At 43.8% G+C, this 26554-nt stretch overlaps 1 protein-coding gene across 1 annotated transcript in view; it reads right to left on the reverse strand.

Annotated features, from left to right (window-relative positions):
- The window catches only part of pparab (peroxisome proliferator-activated receptor alpha b), a 28496-nt gene extending 21163 nt beyond the window's left edge, over positions 1–7333 (reverse strand). Inside the window, exon 1 of the mRNA XM_083667020.1 lies at positions 7247–7333. The gene's annotated coding sequence lies outside the window, so the exon portion shown is untranslated. The remainder of the gene's footprint in view (positions 1–7246) is intronic.
- Positions 7334–26554: the final 19221 nt, after the last annotated feature.

Genomic DNA, 26554 nt, shown 5'->3' on the forward strand with positions numbered 1-26554 from the left:
TCCCTACCTTTCCTGAACACTTGAGGACTCCCTTCACGACCATGGTCTTTGACTACATGGCACTAGCAGGCAATGCCATGAGTGAGTGAGTGAGTGTGTGTGTGTGTATGTGTATGTGTGTGTGTGTATGTGCGCGTGAGCAGACCATATGTTAATGTTTAATCCCTCTGTCCTGTGGTCTGAGCGCACATAGGTCTGTGAGATGAGGGTCCACAGGGGGGCCTTAGTGTGGCCTCAGATGAGGAATATGGGCCGATAGGGCTGTCCGTAGCTCTGTCTGTTTGTTTGTTTGCCTTTATGAGGTGTGCGGGAGCAGGGCGCGGGCCGTGCCCACTGAGCAAACACCAGAGTGGGCCTTATCACGGGTCTGCTGATAGGATGGCTGGTGGCCCTGTCATCGCTAAGGAGACCGGCCAAAGTGCAGGTTAGTGGTTAGAGGTTATGGACACTGGGCTTTTAACCACATGGAGTTTATGATAGATGTGATATCTGAAGGTTCAAACCCCCCGCTATGGGTTCCTTACCTAACTCCCTTCAGGGTCATGGACACTGCTAGGGGCTGATTTGGAATTCAGCACCTATGCTACTCCATATGGACTGGAGAAGGGAGGCAGTACTGTATGTGCCTGTGTTCTACTGAACTGTACTGTAGGTCACAGGGACACCACTGTATCCTGTCTGATTCACTTCACTCAATTGACTCAGGTAATTCAATCTGCTAGCTTAAATCTACTTCCATTTACTAGAGTAATTGCCAATTAATTCCCGATTATTGCATTTCCAAACAGGCGACATTTGCGATTTTCCGTAGATAAAGTCATTGCTTCATTTGGTGAGTGTTACGGGTCAGGCTAGAACTGTGGACCATAGTTACTCAAGATGTCCCATTGCCTCTTCTGCAGGAAAATTCTGCATTAAGCCTAATGTTATTACATAAACCCCCATGGACTTTGTCTCGTGACTTGAGGGGAGGTCCAGTGTCAAAATGACACACACACACACACACACACACACACACACACACACACACACACACACACACACACACACACACACACACACACACACCTCAACCCTACATGTTGTACATAACAGAGGAGACAAAGGTATAGCTTAGAAATTATGTTATCTAAACTCCCCAACATGACAGGGAAACATTGAACATTGACCCAAGATCTTAGTTGGAGTCCTATTGGCAACTTCCTACACCCCCAGAATGACAGTCATTTCATGTTCTTAGTGACTTTGCATCGACCAACTGTTGTTAAAATACCTTCACAATAGTATTAGTCTCACTGTGCTAATGCTAGGTGAAAACTAAAGTGCATCTACTGATTCAGTTCAGTTCTGCTGCAGTGAGACAGTGCAGTGAGACAGTGTGTACTGTATGCCTAGTTGTGGCGTAGCAAGTTGTGGCATAGCAAGTGCTACTGAGGGGACATGGGGAAACAACACAGCTGTTTTGTACCCTTGACCTGCCACAACCCAGTCACTTTGACTCTGGAAGTCAGGTGACACCCCTTCGCTAGCCCAGCATGAGATGTTTACAGTTGAACCCCGAACTCACCTCATACTCACTCGCTCGCACACACACACACACACACACACACAGTGTCCTTAAGCTGCACCTACGTTCTGTGCCAAACGAACCCTGGCTGCCATATCCAACTTATTTCCAAATCAGTCAGCAGGATCAGATGCAGACATGGTGTTACAGAACATTGCAGAGCTCAGGTCTGTACATTTCAGCTTTTCCAGCTGTTTTGGTCACTTGACTGCTGGGAGGGCTGTAGAGAGGAAGATCGAATTCGAATTCTGTCCAGCATAGTTGCACATTCATCAGAGAAGGCCATACCAATAGAAGAACACACTATATTGCCAATATTGACCATGAGTCATCTTAACATGGAAGAAGGTTTTTATTATCCATTTCTACAACATCCTCTGTTTAAAGTTTCACTAGGTCTTCACTGACCTCTTGTTTGAATCATCCTCCCCAGATATGATATACAGTAGGTGTTCTGTAAGAGTGGCAGACGACACAAGTGAACAGAGAGACGCAAAAGTGTGTCCATATCCTTCACCAGCTGCTCTCCCCACAGTGCCAAGCTCCACGACCCTGGCAGCACAGTGGCACAGGAGCAGGGTGGACAATGTCCCCCTGCTATCAGTCTATGCCTATGTGGCCCGTTGGCTTGGCCTGGAGACCTGGCAGCTGCCAACCAAAGTTTAGCATGTCTACACACTGTGCTCTCCCTGATTGACGAGGATGGCGTATATCGCATTGACAAAAAAGTGTCATGGGGTGTCTCATACACACGCACACGCACAAGCTTTTCTCCTATTCCGGTTACTGCAGGAAAGGCATGTGCAAGAAAACAGACTGAAAACACAGAGCCATAGACTGTACAGGAAGGGTCACTTCACTGCCCGCTGTGTGAATTTTTTTCAGGTTTCTGATGTAAATAGCTAACGACAAGGACAAAATGAAGCTGAGAGGGTTTTCTATCTATCTATCAGACAGCTGTAACTGTGTGGGTCCTGTTACATTTTCCAGCATGACATTGGAGTCCTGAACTCCCTGGTCTGGCTGCCAAATCAGCCTACGTGTTTGTGGGGAGGCATGCAGCAGCAGCGGACAGGCCTGCCTGGCGACAGTCAATGCTACAGTAGCTACTGTATGCCCATTCAAGGAGCGGGGGGTGGGGGGGGGCTGGCGGCTACCAGTTATTCTGTTGTAGGCCCTATCACACTTGTATCCCTTTAGGCAAGGCATGTTGCATGTTCCCGTAAGGCATGTTGCAAACAATTGTGTTCAATTACTCATACAGTATGTCAGGTGTCTGTCATGTTTGGTTTGTTCAGTGCATTACAACTGCAATGCCTTCCCTTTGGCTATGTCTCTCTTGACAACCCAGCATGGCTGTTTATCAGTACAATTCACATTGTACAAATAAGCATAAAGGCCTACAAAGCTACTGGAAAACCACAACACTCCTGAGAGAAAACGGCTGAGCAGATCTCTTAGGCACCACCCTTATAAACAGCCATAATTAGGCTCCTAGGAATCAAATGTTAGTGCTTCTACACCACAGGTGTGGAAAACACATCTACCAAGGTCTAGGCTCAGTCACCGAACCAATGTTGCTATAATGTTTTAGCCACAGTCTGAGCTTGTCAGTGAGGCTCAATATGTGAAAACTGGTCAGGGCTTTAGCCAGTAATGGAATTAGACTGGGGAGGTGACTGAGCCATCAATCACTGAGCTGAGGCTGGGTGATTGATGAACATTTCTGTAGATGGACATTGTCCTTCACATGGCGAAACGTGATGACATGTTGTGAGACATGGCTGACTCTGACACACAACATAGACCCCCATATCAGAGATGAGAGAGAGAGAGAAAGAGAGAGACGAAAAGAAAGAGAGGGGGTGGAGAGAGAGAGATAGGGAGGGGGGGGGAGAGAGAGAGAGAGATCGGGGGTAGAGAGAGAGAGAGATATCTGAGAGACCGATTGACACAACCCATCACCTATCATAGACCAGTCAAATCAGGCCCAGAGACTGTTAAGCCCATGGGTTCAAAGTAACTCCATCATGGTGCACTCATCTGACATCAGTGGACCATGATGGCTCCTCCTGATCACTAGATCAGACAAGCTCCTCTCCAGAGCTGCTTACTGTAAGTCTGGCTATATGCCAGTAAGTCTGGCTATGACGCAATCCTATAGAGTCCAGAGGGACTTTACCATGGGGGATCTTCAGAAGCCCGGAGATGGGCGAAGTGAAGGTCACAGTGACTGGGGGTTAGAGGACATTCTGAGGGTGAAAAACAACATGATTAATTATATCTCTGAAGAGGCAGACCCTTCTGTAGCAAATCCCCACTCTTAGAGAAAAAAAAAGAAAAAGAACGTTGGTTATACGTAGGCTTTTTCAAGGAGTGAAAAAAAGAGAGGGATCTATATTATTTACTGTTCTAAGACATCGTCAGGCCACTAGTGTCGGCTTGAGAAATACCAGAGAGGCCATCCCGTCTGCACAGTCAATAGTGGGGCAGTGGAGTTATTGATCCATCTCCATATTGTTACCATCTAAGAGGAACAGACGTTAGACAAGTCTGCTACAGTAGCATTACCCTGAACAACACCCTCTTGATAATGCCCTTCATTCTTTTCCAAAAGACTCAAATTATCAGTGACAAAAGATCTCAGGGCATGCTAAACAAACTAGGCTCTCTGAAACAATATTTTAGTTTCAAACCAACTGACAAGATGGTTCTTTATGGACTCGCAGAGGGGAGAGAGGTGATAAACTCTAAAAAACAGCAATTAAGAAGAAACCTGAAAGTCCTGTATGAGGTGTGTGTGTGTGTGTGTGTGTCTCTCTCTCTCTCTCTCTCTCTCTCTCCAGCCGGCTAGAGAAAGTTGATTATAGGTCTCAGGTTCGCTGAGACAAGACTTTCACAGAAAAGCCTGACAGAAACCAGCACCACCTCAGACTAGTTAGAAGTCCCCCATGGCATAAACATAGACACAGAGTGGGTGTGACAAGCTAAAAAGGATATGTGAAATGTCCTGCAACTGGGACAAGTGTGCATCAGCCTACTGGTGCAGAAGAGAAAGTGCACGTTTGAAAGGCTGCTCTCTTCGCACTATTTCCTAATACCAAGGATGGAATGAGACACAAATGCCAATTACGTACCTTTTTATGTTTAATGGCATTCAACCATCTACAGTATACTATACTAGCATTTTTAGCATTAGTGTTTATTTTCACAACTTAATCTTGACCAGCATCTAGATACTACAGTTTCTTTTCAGCACTACACCTACACAAATGAGACCACTTGTGTTGAAACTACTGTTGCTAAAAATAGATCGCTAAGGTTCCCTGGACCTAGAGTAAGTGATCAGCTTGCAATCAATATGGTCTCATATGGATGAAACTGAGATCACTTCCGATGTCAGAATTTTGACATGCAACGACTCCATTGAGTTCCTTATTATTACAAATAAAAAATAACACATTCTGAAACCTAACATGGCAGATCATTGACGGATCTTAATCTAAGTAAAACCTCCTAGCCATGATAAGGGATGGAAAGTCGCTCTGAGGAGGGACCTTTGAACTGAAGGCAAGCTCCACGTCAACACAACCCTAGTAATGTGGCGTCTGGTTTGTAGGGAAGGAACAGAGAGAGGAATTATGATAGCCTCCAGTGCTGTGCAGTAGTGGAGTGTCTGCCCACATTATTCAATACCAAACCTCACAGAGAATATAACCTCTGAGCGAGACTGCCTTTAAATCACCTTCAAAATACCTCATGTATGATATATGCTGGATGGTCTATGCTGGATGACTACACAAAAAAAGGCAACAAGTAGGTTTAAAAAGCCAGGCAGCATTCCTATAGCCAGGGGGACGGGGACAGGTATGGCAGGATTTGGGTCAGGTTTCAGACTCAAAGAGGCATGATTAAGAACAGAATGGTGGCATGGGGGGGGGGGGGGGGGGCTGTTGATTGCCCTTGTGTAAGAGACACATTAAGGGGTAGCATCAAAAGCTATATTAAGAACATGGCCATTATATTTCTCAAGCTGTGCTTGACTCAAATCTGCAAGAATTACAGCACAAACCTTTCAGAGTTACATCTGACTATACTATCTGAAAATTCATACATTTCATAAGGTGTCTTCCATCCCACCTACTCTGAAGTTGGCCACTGGATTTAAGATTAGTTTGCAACCTTTCACTGTGAATTTTCCCAACAGTCAATGAAGTTTTCTACTCTACCCTATCCTACTCTACTCTATTCTGATAATAACACACACATACACACACACACACACACACAGATTTCTCTTCTACACACACACTTACCAGTGAGAAGAAAACATACAGTGAGAGCTTAAACCAGAAGGATGCACACCCTCTAACCAAACTATCCATCTCTAATTCTAAAACTCTAGACTGATAAACTGACATAATACTGATAAACAGTTCTTATATTTGGAGGTAATGAAATGCCAGGAATTTATACATTTGACGTTCCATGCAGAAACAGACGTGCAACGTTTGGTGTAACAGGTTACATTCCTGATATGATGGGTGCTTCACAGATTACACAAATTGCATCCTGGTGTAGCACATACATTAGGTTGAAAGGGATGTTCCAACTTTTACATTTTTTGTCCTGGTTTGGCCCTGAATTTGACTTATTTGAATTTGACTTACCTCCTTATCTGACTAGTCATATTTTGGGCCCCATTAATTCTGGAAATATATCAGAAACACCTTGCAGTGTGTTGCAGACACTCCAAAACATATAATATTAGGAATACCCCTCTGTAGACTTTGTCTGCATTACATTTTTGAAAAGTAACTTTACTATGCTGTAACCCACATAAGTGTTGTTACCATGACAACAAAAATGCTAAAGTGTATTACAGCAAAACAAAGTAATTTTTCAGAAAAATTGTGCAGACAAAGTCATCAGAGGGAGTTTGTCATAATATGAGTTGTATTGGAGTGTCCGCAAGGTGTTACTGACATATTTCCAGATGGGGCCCAAATATGACTACTCAGTATCTCAGGAAGCAACATGTTATGTAGCTAAAAACTGCTCAGGATAATCAACTTCACCCAAGGTCAGGGCCAAACCAGGGAAACATTTTTAAAGAAGTGGAACATCACTTTAAGTTCAATTTTGGGACATAGGCTACCTATGGCTCTATTATGGCAACATTGTATAATGTGTCACTTCTTTCGCGGGGTGTGGGTAGGCTACATAAAAATACAAAACAAGTAATAGCTCAGATGGTATAATGTGCAAGTTGTGTTTTATAAAGTTACAAACTCACTAGGCAAGTTCAATAAGCACGCTCAAATAAATTATCCATAGTGGGCTACAAATGGTGGCTATGAATAACCTTACATTACTTGAAAAGGATGTATGATAGCCATAGGTCGGATGCGCAGGCGTGCTCGAAGTGAAATCAGATTATACAACAACAATAGCCCGAGATATCTTTGCAACAGTATGGCTTTTCCGAAAAAATGTTGTGCCGAGAGAGGGACTATGCATGTATTCAAATTGCTAGACAGTGGCAAACTGCAGTTATATAGCCTACACATCTAGCAATGTCAAATCAATAATTGCATGGGTTTTAGGCGTAAAGCCACTTCATTTTAATATAATATATCTCCCTGTGCAATAATACAGCGTTAAAATTGAAGGATCTACCTTACAGTAGACAGCCCAATCCAAAACCGTCATATCGTCGGAAATCTCAGTGGGTTGATAACTGTCAGTGCAAGATCGGGAGGAACGAGGAGGGAAAAAATAGTCCCCTTCCACACGTCCTTGTTTGTCTCCAAACAGCGCTGCCGCTGTCAAAATCCCCCACCACGACCACGGCACAGACACAGAGCGCTGCCCACCCGCCGGAAATGGCGTCATGACTGACAGCTGCTGCAAAATAAGGCACACACCCCCCTGACACACCTATGGTTTCAACGAATAGAAACAGTCCAGTCTTTCCCTTGAGCAGGACGCCCCCTAACCATGGAAACAGCAGGCAGGGGAAAAAAATACTGAATGGCTGAAGCTCCCATAGTCAACGTTAAATTTAAATTTACATTTGTGTACAACTATGTCCACTAGTCTTTTCCTCCTATTTGACTCATACAATTGGAATGTTAGATGTACATGTCTTCACGCATTTGTACTGTTGGTGCACTTTGCATACTTCATGAAAAAATGATTCATGTTGCATTGAAGTGTGCGTTCCCCAGGCGACCCCCCCCCCCCCACACACACACACACACACACATGCACATGCACATGCACATATAATGTATATATTGTCATTCCACATTCCCTTTACTAATTCCACACTTCCTTCACTATCCCCCTGTTGGGGGGCCATGAGCCAATGAGTCCGGCATCCCCCCCAGCCACTTCCAATGTGCCCTCCTGACCCCATGGCTACATAGTGATCCCCTGGCTAGCATCTCCTGTCCCACCCAGTGATCTGGCCACCACCACAAGATCGTCTCCCGTGTCACATCTGTGTTGTCCCTTACACTGGATCCCATTGGTCTGCATTATATCTTGATGTCAAATGTTTGTTATGTTTGTGGTTTATGTCTTTATACTGTTTTTATTTGTATTTGTTCTCTCTGTAAAGTGTATTTGACTGTATGTGACCCTGCATTTTAAATAAAGCTTGACTTGACGTGACTTGTCCAATCCAAAAATCCACTGTTGTACTGATCTAGCAAAATAACTTGAATATGATCACATATGGATATTACATTATCAACATTTTCATATTGACAATGAGCCAAGCCATTAAGGACTCACTTGCTGCAATAAGCCATAATGGATCATTTCTGTTTGTACAGCCTTTGCCAGGTGCTGAGTGTGCAAGCATTCCACTGATTGCATGTTTCTGGTTGCCTGTTTCCTCATGTCCTGTCCCTGTTCCCCATCACTCTGTGTCCACTCACTGTCATTGGCAGAGGGCTGGAGTATTGCTCCAGATCCTGGGCAATACTCCCAATCATGGCGGAGGAGGAGCTTTCTCCCAGTGAGGAGAAGAACATTAAGAAGATACAGCTTGTTGCAAAATGTATGAACTACAGTACAGTCAGGGGGGAGTTGTGGAACACAATTTGTTTCACAACCTAGAGGTGGACACAGAATATTTCCCCACAGTTCCTCCACTGGGGAACACTTCATTCACTCACTGATGAAACAAACAGTGGGGCACAGTGTCTGTCTCTGGGTAGAATGTCTTGATTTCATTCACCATGCTTTTTCAATCAGAGTTCCAGTTGAGGTCCAATTGGGACTAACACCAATTTATCGGTTTTGAAACAGTATGTGCATCCTCAAAATAACTAGGCCCCATCAGTGTCAACTGCTCAGACATCAAAATCATGTTGATATGCTCCCAGTCCAGTCCAACCACTTTGCTGTCAACCACAACTACCTTCACTGTAATTTTAGACTTCGGCCAGAGGGGAAGATTCTCTCTCGAAGAACAAATGTCATCCAGGAGTTTAGTGGTGTTTTGGAGTAGCCCTATGGTGGTTAGATTCTGCACCACATAGTTGTTGGTCCAAACGGGATGAAATGCAAAATTGTCAGGATGGAGTGAAATGGCCCTCTACCTCCCTCTGCTGATGAAACGCATACTGGGAGTGACCATTCAAGTGATGAAATATGTCTCCCTAAATAATCATGTTGCTTTGGAATAGATCCAACTCCAAGGCATTATTTAGCTGTTTGGGATACCTACAATCGCAGTGAAGATATTTGATCTTCTGAATGTTGAGTTGCTCCTGTCTGTGCATAAATCGACACTAGGTGGCGACCTAGTCACTTTTATGAATTCAAAGCAGGCATTTCTCTGAACTGGAGAAAATTCCACTTGAGTCAATTGGGTGTTCAGTATACAGTGAGAGAAAAGCATCATGCTGACTGTAATGGTTGGAATGTTAGTTATGCACATCTTGACATTGTCAAAGCTTGTTCAATGATATGAGAAGTTAGCCATTCGAAATGGAAAAAACAATCTTGCGCTCTCTTTGATCTTTTTACTATGGTAACTATGGTACTTGAATAGGAAATGATCTCTTTTGAGCACTGTAAACCAACATTTGTTGATTGGTGCTTGTGTATTCTGACTAAATTATGCCAACCGTTGCCTTCAAATGCAACTGTGTTGCCCACAGTTACAGTACCATTACAATAACTTGAGAACAATCAAGAAAAGTCATAAAAGTATTAATCAATTACATTAGATTTAGTTTGAAGTTATGACCTCATGCATGGGCTTAGTAAAATAGGCTGGAGAGTCTCTCCCTGTGACAGACACAGGACACAGAACACAGAGCCATTGTCTCATCAGTCTTAGTATTCATCTCACTCTTCTTTGTCACCAGGGCCAAGACTCACATCAATTCAATATGGCCACCGGTGGGAGGACTGTTCAGAGGTGCAGCATCCATATTAATCCACCCAACAATGGGTGAGAGAGGAGCTTCACACTCATACAGGCTGGAGAGCAACTATAAACTGCCCTTTAAATCACTGGCAGTGCTGAACAGTTCATTGGCACATGTGCCGGTGGCAGTGAAACACATATGTATGTTACTAAGCTGTACTGGAGTTTAGGATATTATACTACTAAGGAACTTTTGCACTTATCACTGATACTGCATTCTTCTGTCTGGATATTAAGAATGGCTTATATACTGAATGTTTTTGATGTGCTGATATTAATTTAAAACATAACATGGACATTCTCAAATTCACTGTGCATTAGATTAATTCTAAAAGTAAATGAAAGTGTTAAAAGGGATGTTCCACCTATTTAACATGTTTTCCTGGTTTGGCCCAGACCTTGTCTGTAGTTGAATTTTAGTTACATATTGTGCTTCCTTAGATACTGAGTTGTCATAATTTGGGCACCATTCATTCTGGAAATATGTCCATACAGGCACCCCAAACCAACTAATAATATGACAGAATCTCCCTCTGAAGACTTTGTCTGTATTACATTTTGGAAAAAGTCATTTGACTACATTCTAATCCACTTAAACATTGTGATACCATGACAATGAAAATGCAAAAGTGTATTACAGCCTAACAAAATAACTTTTTGGAAAAATAATGTGGACAAAGTAATCAGAGAAGGATTCGTCTGTAAGGTGTTTCGGACATATTTTTAGAATAAATGGCATGAATAGCAAAATATGACTAATCAGTAAGAAAACAACATATGTAACTAAAAACTGTTTGGGGTAATGAACTACACCCAAGGTCAGTGCCAAACCAGGACAAAAAATCTAAGAAGTGGAACATCCATTTAAAAAAAGCTTTAACCTGAAACCAAATAGGGTTCTTCGCCCTGTCCCTGAAAAGCCCTTTTTGGTTCTAGGTAGAACCCTCACAGAACCAAAATATTTCAGCCAATGGACTGGTCATGGCCAGGCCAGCCCAGGCGTGAGTAAGGGCCTCAGTCTGAATAAGTGCACAGAGTCCGTCCTTGATATGAGATACAGTGGGCTGCTGTCTCTAATATTGAGACACGTCTGACACCCGCATTGGCACAATATTAACTGGCACACACACTCTCCTCTCTCCTCTTTCTCTCTCTCTCTTTCTCTCTCTCTCTCTCTCTCTCTCTCTCTCTCTCTCTCTCTCTCTCTCTCTCCTCATTCTTTCTCTCTCTCTGTGCTGTTGGCTAGAAAAAGGTAGAGCACTGTAACCAACATCTGTTGCCACATGAATCATGATGGAGGCCAGGAGTTGAGACAGTACAGTCCTCTCATTTACTGGACCACCCAAAGCCACCTGGTTCCATTCTATCTCTCCTCCATGAGAAAGTTCCTAACACAGATACATCCAAGTATGTATGTTTATCAGGCAATGTGAAGTTGTGATCACATCCTCCCTTTTATGACTGAATTTCCCCATGTTTTTATCGTGTTGTGTTTGTGTACTGTTTAAGGGCTGTGCTTTCTATTTCCATCATCTCAGTCAATAGTTGAATTCTCTCTCCGCCATTCCATCTACATCAGTTAATTGTTTAATTTGCTTTTTCTTAATTGTTAGGAGCACGACTCCTCGCATCACCCCTCCGTTCTCCACTCGCTTTGTCCTCAAAAAGTATTGGAGTGTTACGGTCCCTCCCCCTAACCAACCCTCTGGCACCACCTTGAGGCCCTGGCGATCATTGCTGGAGCGTCCAACTCCCAGTCGACAGCGCACCTGTTTCCTATCATCCATCAGCACACCTGCAACTCATCGGCAATCACCTCCCTACAAAAACCCTGCCTGAACGTACCTTGTCAATGGTAATCTTCTACCTAACCTGCAGACGCTTCAGCCCTCGCAAGTATCCCTGCGTGTTCCTAGTGTTTTGTTAACCTTGTTCTCCTGTGCCCCTCCACAACCCTCAGACTCCCTTGTTATCCCCTTCCACGGACCCTACCCCTACCCCCCTTTCTGCTACTGGATTCCCCCGTTACCGAACCGGGGGGAATAAGGCACTCCACAGCGCATTCAAGCGGGGTCTAAGTGATGACATAAAGGACTGGCTCTTCAAGAACCGCCCCTCGTTGTACCAGGAGCTGGTTACCCTCACCTTGGACTTGGACGACTGTCTGCGTGTCATGCCAACTGCCTCTGTTCCACCCCCTCTCCACCCAGACCTCCCAGACAGGTCGCCCCGCCTCCAGACCTATCCGACGTGCCTCCCCTCTACCACGACCTGGCCGAGGTGTTCAGTAAGGAACGTGCCCTATCCCTTCCCCCTCACCACCCCTACAACTGTGCGATTGACCTCGTCCCTGGTTCCGCCCTCCCATCCGGCTGACTGTATAACCTCTCACTCCCAGAGAAGCAGTCCATGCGGGAAAATATCTCTGAGTCCCTGGCCTCGGGCATCATCTGGCCCTCCTCCTCCCCAGTGGCAGCGGGGTTCTTCTTGAAGAAGAAAGGAGGAGACAGCCGCCCCTGTATTGATTACCGAAGTCTTAATTCCATAACCATCAAGAACAAATACCCTCTACCCCTCATCAGTTCAACCTTTGAACCCCTTCGTCACGTGGCCATCTTCACCAAGCTAGACCTCCGGAGTGCGTACCATCGCATGCGCATAAAGGAGGGGGACGAATGGAAGACTGCCTTTAACACCCACCTGGGGCACTTCGAGTACCTGGTGATGCCCTTCGGGGTCACTAATGCCCCGGTCGTCTTCCAAGCTTTGGTGAACGACGTGCTGCGTGACATGTTGAACATCTTTGTGGTGGTCTACCTGGATGACATCCTGCTGTTCTCCAGTACGGAGGAGCACAGCCAGCGCGTCCGTTTGATCCTGCAACGACTCCTGGGAAACAGACTCTTTGAAGGCCGAGAAGTGCCAATTCCACGCTGGCTCCGTGGAGTACTTGGGCCACATCATAGAGGAGGGTCACCTACGGGCAGACAAGAGGAAGATTCAGGCGGTGGTGGAGTGGCCCCAACCCTTGAACCGCCAACAGTTGAGACGTTTTCTGGGCTTCGCAGGGTTCTACAGGGGGTTCAGTCAGGTGGCCCCACTAACCACCCTCACCTCCACGCTCTGCCCGTACTCCTGGACCTCGGAGGTGGAGGCCGCCTTCTCGACCCTGAGGAGTCTGTTCATGGCGGCCCCGGTGCTCATCCACCCCGACCCAGCCCGCCAGTTCTTCGTGGAGGTGGATGCTTCTGACACCGGCCTCGGGGCCGTCCTCTCCCAGATGTCTGGAATTATGATGTGGGCAACCGGGAGCTGCTGGCAGTGTACAGGCCTTGGTGGAGTGGAGACACTGGCTCGAGGGGTCCAGCAGCTGTTTGTGGTTTGGTCCAACCACAAGAACCTGACGTGCATCCAGTCGGCCAAGAGACTCAACTCCCGCCAGGCGCGCTGGGCCTTCTTCACCCGGTTCGAATTCACCATCTCCTACAAGCCGGGCTCCACTAACACCAAGGCCGATGCACTCTCCCGCCTGGCCCCGGAGGAGGTGGCTCCGTCAACCCACGGCACCATCCTTTTCCCCTCCCGAGTGGTTGGTGTCGTCACCTGGGCCACCGACTCCGTGGTCAGGGTTGCCCAACGCACTCACCCCAGCCCCGGAGGCGGACCCCCTGGATGTGTCTTCGTTCCCCCGTGATCCCGAGTCCTGGAGTGGGGGCACGCCAGCAGGTTCGCCTGCCACCCAGGAGTGGGCCGGACTCTCATTTATCCCCCGGCGATTCTGGTGGCCCGCCATGCAGGCAGACACCAGGGAGTACAAACCCTCGTCTCCCTCGGACTCCCTTGTTATACCCTTCCACGGACCCTACCCCTACCCCCTCTCTGCTACTGGATTCCCCCGTGACCGGACCCCGATGACCCCCTTGGATTATCCTTCTCTCCCCGACTCCTCTCAGCTACTGGATCTCCTATTACCGAACCTTGGACCGGACTCCGACGACCCCCTCGGATTATCCTTCTCTCCACTACCCCTCTCCCAATAATAATAATAATAATAATATTATTATTATTAAATACACCTTCGGGCTATATAACCAGCTCAGTGTGTGCCGTCATTTGGTTCTTCAGACGTTTGCGAGTAACATGGAGGAGAATGTCAGGAGAGGAACCTCGATCTTCTCCTCCAATGCGTTTTTAGTAGGACAAGAGTTGAGAACGGAGGAGAGGGCGCAAGGAGTTGTGTTCCTAACAATTGAGAAAAGGCTTCTGTTTCAACAGGTTAGGGAGAAGAGATTGTAAGCCCCTTCTTCCTATTGAGTTTAATTGATTACATGTGAATAAATGTGTGTGGGAGAGGCAGTACAGGGTTAGATACAAGGAGTGACCAGTGAGTGTTTGTTTTACTAATTGTCTCATTCTTTATTCCTTTTACCCTTTTAAGTCTTTTGCAAATTTTAGCCTGTATCTCTGTGTGTATTTATTTCAAATAAAGAAACATTTTAACAAAGCTGTTCCTGACTTCCTGCTACTTTGTTCATTTACTGTAAGGGGCATTGGCCAGCTTCTTCACAGGAAATGTAACACATTATAAGGAGGTGCTTTAAGTAATGTGCCTCAAGTCCCTGTATAGGATATAAACCACAGTATTACCCATTCAGTAACAGAGGCAGGTATCAGAGGGTGCTGGTGTTGCATGTGACAGAGCCTAGTGAAAGGCCTTCTCTCCCCCTGACTGGCTCCTTTGATTTCCTTCTCTCTCTCTCCCCCTCACTATTAATCACCCCTAACCAAAGCTGAGTCTGAGCTACCAGCTGCCCATCATAGCCAGAGCTTGCACGCCACCGCACACATGCATATCATTAATAACTTCATTAGCACTTCCTGACAACAGCCAAGGCTGGTGGATTGGATTGCAAGTGTGTGGGGGTTGGAGTGGAGGGTGTGTGTCTGTGTGTGCACACGCACGTGTATGCACAAATGTGTGTGTGTTTGGGTTCTCTTGATTGCATACACCCCTTGCGGTTCAGAAAACACATCTCCTCCAATTCTATCCCTTCTCTCTGATGGGAACAATGTGTCGCTTCGACACCCACACCATTCCCACCCGGCATATCGCTGTACCGTACCTCTATTAGGGTTCAAAGAGAACCTGATCAAAGATAGACGTTGTACCCGCTGCATGGAGACACAACGCATTACAGTGTGATGTATTGCCTTGCCATGTATCACATGTAATCACTGATTTCCAGTAATCAACAATCTCAGATCAGTCTCTATACTGGAATATTAAGTTAAGTCTGTCTCCTCTTATATATGGGATTGAATTAGAAACTCTGTGTCAAGCATAAAATACCCACAAGGATTGTTTCACTCATAACCCCGTCAGTCCATTCTGTAGTTCCACTTCTGCTGTACAGGAGAGGACTTTTCATAGTATCTGCCTGCTGTTTCTGAGGAGAGTTATCAGAATAGAGTTCAGAAAATAGTCAAAATAAATGTCAAAAGTTAAACATGCCTGGACATAACTTCACATTACTGTTATGTCTTAAACAACATTGTCTGTACTTATTATATTTATATATAAAATACATAAATACAAAGTATACTTATATAGTATACTGCAACTTCATCCCTTGAACGATGTTTTATTTGCTGATGCGTTTTGGAGCAAGGTCTTTCGTCAAAGCATAATGTACCAAGACAACAACACAGCATACACTGTACAAGAACACATGACAAGACAAACATAATTGCCAGTAGCACCACCTGGCCAAAAGGGGACAGGCTAGACAATTAGGTGATTATTTGCTCAATCAGGTTCCACTAGAGGAAGGATCTGGCCTGTTAGACAACAAACACTGATCTACTTATCATCAAAACCATACTGTACATAGGTGATCAGCTTGAAAAATAAACAAAGGATAGATAAAGGAGAATTAAAAGAATAACCTAAAAGTATGGGATCTCCCATAAGGATATAGAATATATACTGATCTCAAAAAAGTGTCTGTAGGTCTACCTATGCAGAATTGATGTATAAAACATCAACGCACTATATTGAGCAAAACAAGTAAATTATTAAAGAAAGGGTGTATTGGGTTAGGTAGAGCATAACATCAGGATATCAAAAACAAAAACACAAACAAATCAAAATAGCATCCTATCCCGATTGACTGACACAGACTTGTATAAAAGACTACCCTCTGACCCTAACAACGTCATAGCTAACGAAATGAATGATTACTTGGAAACTGCCATAAAAAATGACTGGATTTGCAAAAGAGAACATGAATTCCTCAAAATGTCTTATCCTATTTGTCCTGTCATTTACTGTCTCCCTAAGATTCACAAGGACCGCGTCTCCCCATCTGTCATCCACCCTATCATCCACCCTATCATCCACCCTATCATCCACCCTATCATCCACCCTATCATCCACCCTATCATCCACCCTATCATCCACCCTATCATCTCTTCATCTGATGAGTATACTCTGGCCTCTCTAGATGTCACCAGTCTTTACAGGAACATACCACATGGGGGCGGCATAGATGCTGTGTCATCCTTCATCAAGTCAAGACCTGATCAATCACCCCCTACGGCGTTCATTCTCGACCTACTTGACCTCTTCCTGAATTGCAACTACTGTACTTCATGTTTGAGGGTGATTTATTTATCCAAACAAAGGCAACTGCTATGGTGGCAGCATTTGCCCCTAACCTAAACCTATACATGGGCCTTTGGGCTACCAGTGATACCAGTGGGCCTACAGTGATATCAATCCATTCTGTGACTATATTTCACTATATTGCAGGATGACGTGTTACTCCTTGTTGATGGAAACCAAAAACAACTGGACCAGTTTGTCATTTACCTCAACCAAACCAAAAAAACCTGAAGTTCAAGTGTGAGTCCAACCACCAAGGAGCTACAAACATGATGGTAAACTTGAGACAACTCTGTTTTCAAAACCTACTAACCGCAACACACTGTTGTTCGTAACTTACAACCGAGTTTGAAAGTAAATCTAAAAACCTCTATAGAAAATTCAAGAACAGGGATTATGATGACCATTCACTTCACTGTGCACTAGAACATGCACGTACCACATGCTCTTTACCAAGAGCTCGAACTCAAAAATCCCTGGAGAATAAATTATTCTTCTCCAACGTATAAATACCTGTCTAATCTAATCAAAAGGATAATCTCCAAACATTGGCCAATCCTCAACCTCACTACGATCCATAATTAGCCAAAGCCCACCATGGTTGTGTTTAGGAGAGCCAGAAATCTGAAAGACAAACTGGTTTGATCTGTGATCTCTAAACCTAGCAGAGCTAATCGTATCCATAACTTGGCTACCCAGTCCTCCAGATGGGAACTGCAGGTGTGGCCGTTGTGTTCATTGTTCGAACACCAACAAAATAAAAGCCTTCATCAACTGTAGTACAACAGTTACGTACATGTTAACGTGCCATTGTGAAATGTCATACTGTATGTGGGTCAAACTAAACAAATGTTAAAACTGAGAGTATGGGAACGGACTGTAAAGGTGAAATTCACAATACCAAATTAGATTATTTAGTTGCCCACCAATAGTTACTGGCTGGACACCATGACTGGATCATCCCCACACACACTTAAGTTTGTTGTTGTTGAATGTGTCCAAGTACAGTACCAGTAAGGGACAGTGACTTGGTTAAGGCTCACGGAAACGGGAAGCTTATTGGATTTTGCGGTTCAATTAGAAGCACCTTTAGGATTACGGTCCTTTAATTTAACCTGTTAGTCAAGCTGAAGCGCTTCCCGGGTTGTTATGCTATTTTGTTTTGTTTTTGTTTTTGTTTTTGATATAGATCTCCTGATGTTATTCTCTCTCTTAGTTTTTGTTTAATAGTTTACTTGTTTTGTTCAATAGAGTGTGTTGATGTTTTAAAGATCAATGTTGCATAGGTACATATACTTCTTTTGAGATCAGTGTATATTCTATATCCTTATGGATATCCTACACTTTTAGGTTATACTTTAAGTTCTCCTTTGTGTATCCTTTGTGTATTTTTCAAGGTCATCACTTATGTATATGGTTTTGATGATAGGTAGATCAGTGCTTGTTACTAACAGGCCAGATCCTTATTTTATTGAGCAAATAATCACTTAATTGTCTAGCCCCTCCCCTTTTGGCAAGGTGCTACTTTTTTGTACTTTTCTTGATTCCATGGACTGAGCACACCTCCAGCGGTCCAGTGCCAGCACTTTTTAGCAATAATGTATACTTACTATATATGTATACAAAACTTTGTTTTGATACTGTAGATATAAATTCTGACTGGTACGTTTGACATGGCTCTGGTTTCTCCTATAGTGCCAGCAGAAAAGTGATGATCCAACATATTTTACTAAATGCATACTACACTACCCATGCATGCATAATCAACCTCTCTCTCCCTCTTTCAGTCCAGATTTGGCACCTTTCAGTAATGCTATCCTCAGAGCCACAATCTGGTCAGCCCCATCACTTACGATGTTAACTCTGCAGCTTGGATTTTTCGTTTAATCACATGGGTCAGCTGTAAGTTCAGCTACAAACAATTGTACTTTTGCCAAGTCCGAGTGATTTCCTTCCTTTGCTCGGATTTAGCATTCCAAACATGCAGGGTAAGATCAAAACTCTTTGAATATGTATTTAGCCATGACCCATAAAGTGGTATTTTCTTCTCTGGGCCTGTGTGATGGAAAGCTTTTGTGATTCTTAAGGTGTTATGGAAATACGTAACCTCTGTATGGCTCAGAGAGCTGTGAAAAAAATATACACATCTTTTGTGTCACCTATGTAATGGTTTATGCTTTGTGCAAATACATACTCTGGTAACACTTCCATATACTTCCATAGGAGTATACTGTTATTATACCTCATCAATTAGTTCTGCACAAAGGGGTATATTTCATGATTGGACATTTCTGGAAATATTGCTGACAATGGCTTTAAATCTGAGCTGTGTGAAACTTTTCGATCAAGGCCCCCTCTCTTGAGCCAGCTCTGCTGTTTTAACTCACTCTCCTCCCCCTTTGTCCCTCCTGGTTCGGTCATTGGCGGAGACAGAGCTCTGTCGCTGATGCAAGGCCCTAGCTCAGAGGGGCAGATATGTGATGATGTCATTGCAGAGCGACTCCAGAGCCCAACGTGCTAAATCAGGATGTGTCATGAAAGAGGGGTGGAGGGAGGGAGGGAGGAAATAAACAGTCCTGAGCAGCCACTGGCCATACTGTATAATATCTCACTGAAATAAATCTAGATACTGTTAGAGAAAGTAAGGATAGAGTTTCTTCCTTTCAAGGAGCATATAAAGTGGCAAAAACAAGCAATTGAAAAGAATCATCAAGGCAATGAATTCCAAGTGTGGGGCAAGACACAAGAAAGGTTTGTCATGGCAATGAATTCCTCCATCTTTAAATTGCTATAAAAAAAGTATGACCTCAAAATAAATAATGGATAAAAAGGAAACAAGAAGAGAAGAGAGAACTAAAGTGCAAAAAACATCAGAAGTAATGTGAGCATACTCTAAGATGCAGTTTTACCTCATGACCTAAAATAGAGTAGTCTATATACATCAGTAAATAATAGCTATTGTGTTAATACAATTCATTTTCTCCATACTATACGTGTAGATAGACATGATTCAGTTGACATCATTGAATGTCCTTAAAGTTCCTTGACCTTGCCTGACCCGTGAGTGTCTGCAGTACAAAGGAAGTGATTGTTCTGTCTCTGTACAAGGACAATGCATGTTTGTCACCACTGGGAGCAGTGAGGGGGTGTATGGGGACGTACAGTAATGTTATTGTGTACTCATGGGAGTGTCTTTGCCCCATACTGTAAGTTGAGAGAGGTCACTCAGCTCCTTAGGGAGAGAGAATATTGTTCTGCGACAAATCCACAAACCTGACCATCCATTGTCTTGCTGTTGTTTTCAACACGTTTTGGAGTACTGGCAAAGGATAAAACAACATAAGCCTGCTACATTTCCCCCTGCCTTTGAGTTATTACACCGCATGCCCACAAAGTAGATGTTGCAAGTCCTCTCATGTCAGTTAAAGACGATAACATAGGTGGACGGCTTGAGGCCAACTCTTCGGTTTCATAAACAAAATGTCACATTTGTCATATGCATTCTTGACAGCTCATGACAATATGTGACAAATTACACATGCAGAGTTGTATAACATAACCACAGCAAGGCTGTGAGTGGGCCAAACAGCTAGGGATAAATCTCCGCTGGTCACAGGGGAGCGCATGAGGTCTGACTGATGAGATGCAGAAATGCCCCTGGAAATAACAGATTGAGGCCATCTGAGGTGAACACGATGCCACACATACATGCACGCACGCACACATGCACGGACACACACATACCACAGTGGATTGATTCGAGCACACAAGCCGGCCTGGCATGAAGTAATAAATATTTATTTTCTTTCATTTACAAATCTCTTTCATTTGTGCCCTCCCCTCAAAAACTGTGAATGCAACATTCAATGCACAAGTTATGGCCATGGTGAAGATGCAAGTGACTCTGTAAAAGTTGTGGTTTGTTTTGACGATCTGTTGATCTGTGGGAAAATGTTTTTCCATTTTGCACAAGCTACTTACGGGGTGAGGGAGTCCGTCGAGTGAGTCCCATGACCCTGAGTGGGGAGCTAATTTAAATGTGTTACTGGGGCCTGCCTAACATCTTGTTAAGGCACGTCTGCCAGCCTAAGCCTATCACTGTGCTTGGAGGGAAAAGAAACAGACAGAGACAGTTGGCAGCGTGTGAGCTCATCCTTTTTGAGTTGTCCTTAAAAACAGGTCACAGGTAGAATAAGGGGAGGCCCCATTGGCTTGTTTGTGTCCTGAGTTCTGGCAAGGTGTCAGCCAGTGTCAACCTGACTCTCCTACAGCATGACACAACATATGGGCCAAGTTGTGCCACATTGTTAGGATAAGCTGCCTGTCAGTGTGATCTCCTTACCTGGGATGACCCGTTCTAGGGGAGGATGACTCATTTATATGAGCTGCCGCAGCTTTAATGTACTCTGTAATAATGTAATCTGACCTACCGTGCACCTTAGGCTAAATCACTAAGTGAATTGTCCTGTATATGTTTACACTGTGGCAGCAATAGGTAGGCTCGAAAGATTGCTGTGCTAAATAGGTGCAAAATAAAGATTTTCTGTGCAAAATAATATACAAATAATATATTCACCACAATATAAGATTAATGTGACCTTATATCAGGACATGTAATCCAAACTGCAATTTTCCTTTTGTCTAAAACATAAGTGACACATCTGAAAACATTTGTGAGGACAGTCTCCAAGCTCTTTCGCCAGAGGCATCATGTGAACTCATTTGAGGACACAGTCCAAGCTGTTTTCTCCCTCTTTCGTATCATCCTTTTTAACCCGCAATATATTTCAAGTATGAGGACATCGAAGATGCTATTCCCGTAATGTCAAAGTCTCATGCATGTAAGTAAGTGTGTATAATGAGAAGTATAATGTATAATGAAGTATAAGTATAATGAGAACAGCCTCTAAGATTTTGTGCCAAAGTCACCTGCATTAGTAGTGAATGTGAACCTGCGTGAGAACATGGTCAAAGCTGTTGTCCCACTTTCGTCTCATACATGACCTGCAAATAAGTCCAAGATATTCTAAGGACATGGATGAGAATATATACATTTCATACACTTTGAGTAAACTATGAGAGCCGATGGGAGACTTTAGTTTGAGTTTTGCACAGGTAGGTAATAATTTGCTCATAATTCATAGCAACAATGGCAAAAGTATCAATGCTAAGATTAATATTTCAGTAGACTGAGCGGCCTGATTTGATATTAAGATGGCTATGTGGTTCACACACAGCCTCCAGATGGCAAGAATGTATTGGATTCGACTTTTCATAATCTGAGACTATTTTCAGGTTTCACCGACATTTTGTTGGTGACTTCCCATGAAAAACAACAATTGATCAAAGAAAAGAGATCATTTCACCATCTCCTTGTCTGACCTATTTTTCTGTCACTTGGCAGTTTGGTCGGGGGATTAGGTAACCCTCGCATTGACATGGCAGTTGGAGATCCAAGTGTTTCTACTGCAGTGACAGACACATTATATTTCCCCGCACAGTGAAACTATCTGTTGGCATTAGAGTTGTGAGTGACACGTCAGACCCAGATTTCTCCCACTAAGCCCAGGCCAGTTTTTTAGCTCAGAGAAGTGGTGCAGAGAAAGATAGTATTCCTCTCCAAACACTGCCGCTCATTCAATACAGATCCAACTTCCTTTTAACATACAAAACCCAGAACACGAGATGCTTGCTGAAAGACTGATTATTAATACAACGAAGTTTAAGGATTTCTGGGCACTCAGAGACCTGCAGAATTATAGGGGAATGCAATCCGATAGGGCCTGCAAGCCAATGTTACCACACATTACAGTAATAAGATCCTAACTAATATCAGGTTGTCATAGGAGCTGACAAATGATATGTGTTCAAGTAGACCATATGGTAAATGGCTGACTTTGGAGGGGGGTATACATATGACTTGTTGAAAACTGACATTATCTTTTGAATTACAATGCCTTCCAGTGAAATTTAGCTTCATCTCATGCTTTAGGATACCCTTTTCTGAAGATGACCAATTCAATGGGTATTACACAATGGCCAGTATGAGGAGCCCCCAATGCATCTTGCCTAAACTGCATAGGGAAGCTTTACACATGAGACATGTCAGCCGTATGCAGAGGGGCTCTGATGCTCCACAGTGTGTGTGTGTGTGTGTGTGTGTGTGTGTGTGTGTGTGTGTGTGTGTGTGTGTGTGTGTGCATGTATAAAGGAGCCGTGGGAAAAGGTAGTGGCAGGTCCACCCAACGCGCTGCCGTGAATTGAACTAATTGAAGATTATGGCGGGGAGTACGCCATGCCTCCACCGGCAGATAATCCCTCATCAGCTGCCGTCTGGGTCCAGAATGGGGAGTGCATTACAGGGAGGGACTCCCCCCATGGAGCTGCAGAAACTGAGAGGCAGTCCTGTTTAATGACCAGCCTGGTAACTCCTCTCAGAGCTGGGGGAGCAGTGTGGAGACTAGGGCAGGACAGAGAGAGAGGGGACAGAGAGAGAGAGAGGGGACAGAGAGAGAGTGAGGGGGCAGAGAGAGAGAGAGAGAGGGAGAGAGAGAGAGAGAGAGAGTCTTTTTGGGAGGGGTTTGTAAGGAATGCCTGCCTGCCCCCAGCTATGGAAAACAGGAACAATGAGATTTTGTTTAGACTGCGGGCTGCGCGGCTTTGCCTCGCTTTGCCATTGTCTCCCGGGTCTTTCTTAATCCTTTGCAGGTTACAAATCCAGACACATATTGAGTCATTCATGCATCTGTCATTGACAGGGGTGAAGTCCTCATAGGAACCCCGCTGGGACTTTAATGAGCGTGTTTTCCTAAAGAGGTACCTCTGAAGGTTAACAGACTAGCACATGATGCATTTATGTGAGAAACCTAGCTACTGCCAAGAATTCTAGATCTTATGCCAGTTTTTGGTTTACAATCTTGTTCATTTTCATGCAGCCAGTTGGGAGAGAATTCATCTGTGGGGATTGTGTGGCTTATGGGTGGGACAGTGATCATGACAGACAAGGTTAGAGAAGTTCCACAGGTCAAAATCCTAAAATACATCCTTATAATGCAAACTACTGCATGTGCAAATCTTCCCATGACATTAGTGTGTTATATATACAGGAAAGTTACAGTCACTCAAAGGTATCTTCAGTCAGTATTTGGAACTTGATCGCTAAACATAGGTTGTAGGAGCAGAAATGGCACCCTAACTCCTTTGAGAATGGCAGCTTTGTGCATGTTGTCATTTCCCAGTCTATAGGATTGAGGAACTCATGGAGAGTTAGCTGCTCTGTTTACAAATAAGCATGGCTTAGTGTGTAAAGAGCCTCCAGACAGTCTTGGGTCAAAGACCATTCAGCAAAACAGCTCACCACAGTCACCAGTCGACCTCACCACTTCTCCATGTGTTGGAATTCATGTGCTTGCTGATGACAACAACCCCTATTAAATCAAAGAAAAATATATGAGCAAGTAAGTCTTAATCCTTAATCTAAATATCAAGTGGTTTTACATTTTGATATGCATGCATGTTGTGTCTGGACTCAAGATTAGGGAGCACAAGAGGCCCATTGTTTAGTTAAAGCAGCATATAGTGCAAGGGGAAGCATGTGCACATTGGATAGAGAGACCTCCCTTTGCCACAACTGACTGAGTTCATCATAACAAATCTAAATCTTGTATCATATTAAAATTCATCTTTATTTCATCCTGTTGGTGGGTGAAAATATTTTTCCCCAACTCCCCTCCTTTCTTAATAATGATTGTGCACTGTTATTATTTCTCATAAAATGTCATTGTAGCTTAGGTTCAGGCTAACTAGTACTCATTTAGTCATCTGTCTATTAAATCAAAGTATTGAAGAGGAAGTGGAATCTCTCCTGAACATGCAGTTCAGTGTCATGATGACAGCAGTTGGCCTGTCTGTCAGCATCACAGTTGTGTCTTTATCCTTCCTGATGGCTCCATGTTTGTGGTGGAGAAGGAAGTGAGGGTGGGCACATGGGGCGAAGCCTTGCCGAGCTTCCAAAGTAGACTTTCCCTGCAGAGCCTGTGTCAGCAGTCCGTAAATCCATCGCTTTCTCCCCACACCTGCTGCGAAGAAAAGCAATAGGCCGGGCGGCCCCCTTAATCCTGACCGGCGATGACGGGACCCGTGTTCCCTGATCCCAACAATTGGTCGTAGCACTTGTGCAAAGTGCTCCTCAAGGACATCAATTTGAAACTTAAGACGCTTTAAGACACATTCTAGAAAGATCTAAACAAAGCAAAGAAAGATTCTACCAAAGATTAACAATAGCATCTCAATGGGCTGCGTGATCTATGAGCTAAGATAAAAGCGGTTGACTCCCATGTATTAATATTGCAACATAAATACAGAGAGACAGGATGTTCTTTGGTGTATGGCGCAGGGTCATAAAATCCTGTGACCCTCTGTATATATCTGTTCTTTCTTTGTACTGAGCACATGTCACTCTTGCCCTGTGTTCTCGGCCCGACGAACCCGATCACCCCGCCTAGTAATCCCCCACTCCTAACCTCAGTGATCTCGTCACATGACCACAGAGCTGAACGGCCTGCATGCGCAATCTGGAGAAAAGACGTCACAAACAGACAGTCACACTCAGCCTGGCTAATCTCATTACCTGTCTCTATGCAGTTAGGGTCAACAGGGTTGTGTGTCCCGCACCACCACTGTACACCAAGTTCCAAACGAGCATGAATTTAAGTGCAGCTTCGCAGAAACATGAGTCCCTTCAGTGCAAGCTAGCATTAGTATTAATAGCAGTATGCAGTAGCCTGAGTGGGTCTGCATTGGAGGAAAACATGTTGTTGGGTGACAGTTGGATTTGTCCTCTGGATGAGAAGTCAAGGCCTGTGTTTCCTGTCTGTCAGGTATTTTGTTTTAGGAGGCTGTTAAATACATACTACAGGTGTAGGCTACTATAGATACTGTATGGTGAGAGAAGTCTGGATGACTGCTCAAGTCCAGGAGAATCACTCTTGTTTGTCTTTGAGTGTACAGTACACTGAGGCTTTCCGCTTTGATTTCCACAACAGCACGTCCCGATTGGAGAAAGACCATTTTCTCCTTACAGGCCAGGCTACTGTGCAAATCAAAGCACAGTGAGGGAAGCACTGTATCTGCAGTGATGAACTGATTGAATCCCTGCTAGAATGTTTGAACTGTGAGACAGAAAGATTCACTTTCCAAAAAATTGTGAATATTATCCTTTTAAAAAAACATTGACAAAACAACACTGAAACAAATAATAGTAATACAAACAATACAAACAAAGAAATAATACAATACATTAATCTTTTGTAAACTATGATAATTCATGTCTGAAGTATGTATTGAAGTATGATGCCTTTACATTGAGTGTATTGTGACAAATTGCTTTAAATGTATTCTTAATTAAGCATGTACACTGCTGAAGTAGTACACACACCAATAATTTAAGATTTGCTGATGATGATACTGGTGTGAACAACATTTGAAATTCTCAGACAATTGCTATATGACTCACAAAACTATGGTCAATGTCTCTCAAAAAGGAACAATGGTAATAAAATGTAATGTATCAGAACATAACATTCAATGAATAAAAAATAATAGGTGACAGTAATGTGCCACCTTTATATTGAATAGACCTAATGTAAAGTTATCTATAGGCTACATGTACTGCATTTATGTTTGATCTAATAGACTACTAACAGTGTGTGGATTTTCATCAATGTTATCCTATTCATTTATCCAAATCATTAATATTTTCACATAATACATCCTCTATGACTTTAATTTCCATCAGCTTTGCCTGCTGTTGAGACTCTACTGTAATTGGTGAAGTTTGACCTTCTACTTGGTAGTTCAAAGTGTAATAAATTAT

This window comes from Argentina silus (assembly GCF_951799395.1).
Source record: "Argentina silus genome assembly, chromosome: 3".
NCBI classification, from domain to species: Eukaryota; Metazoa; Chordata; class Actinopteri; order Argentiniformes; family Argentinidae; genus Argentina; species Argentina silus.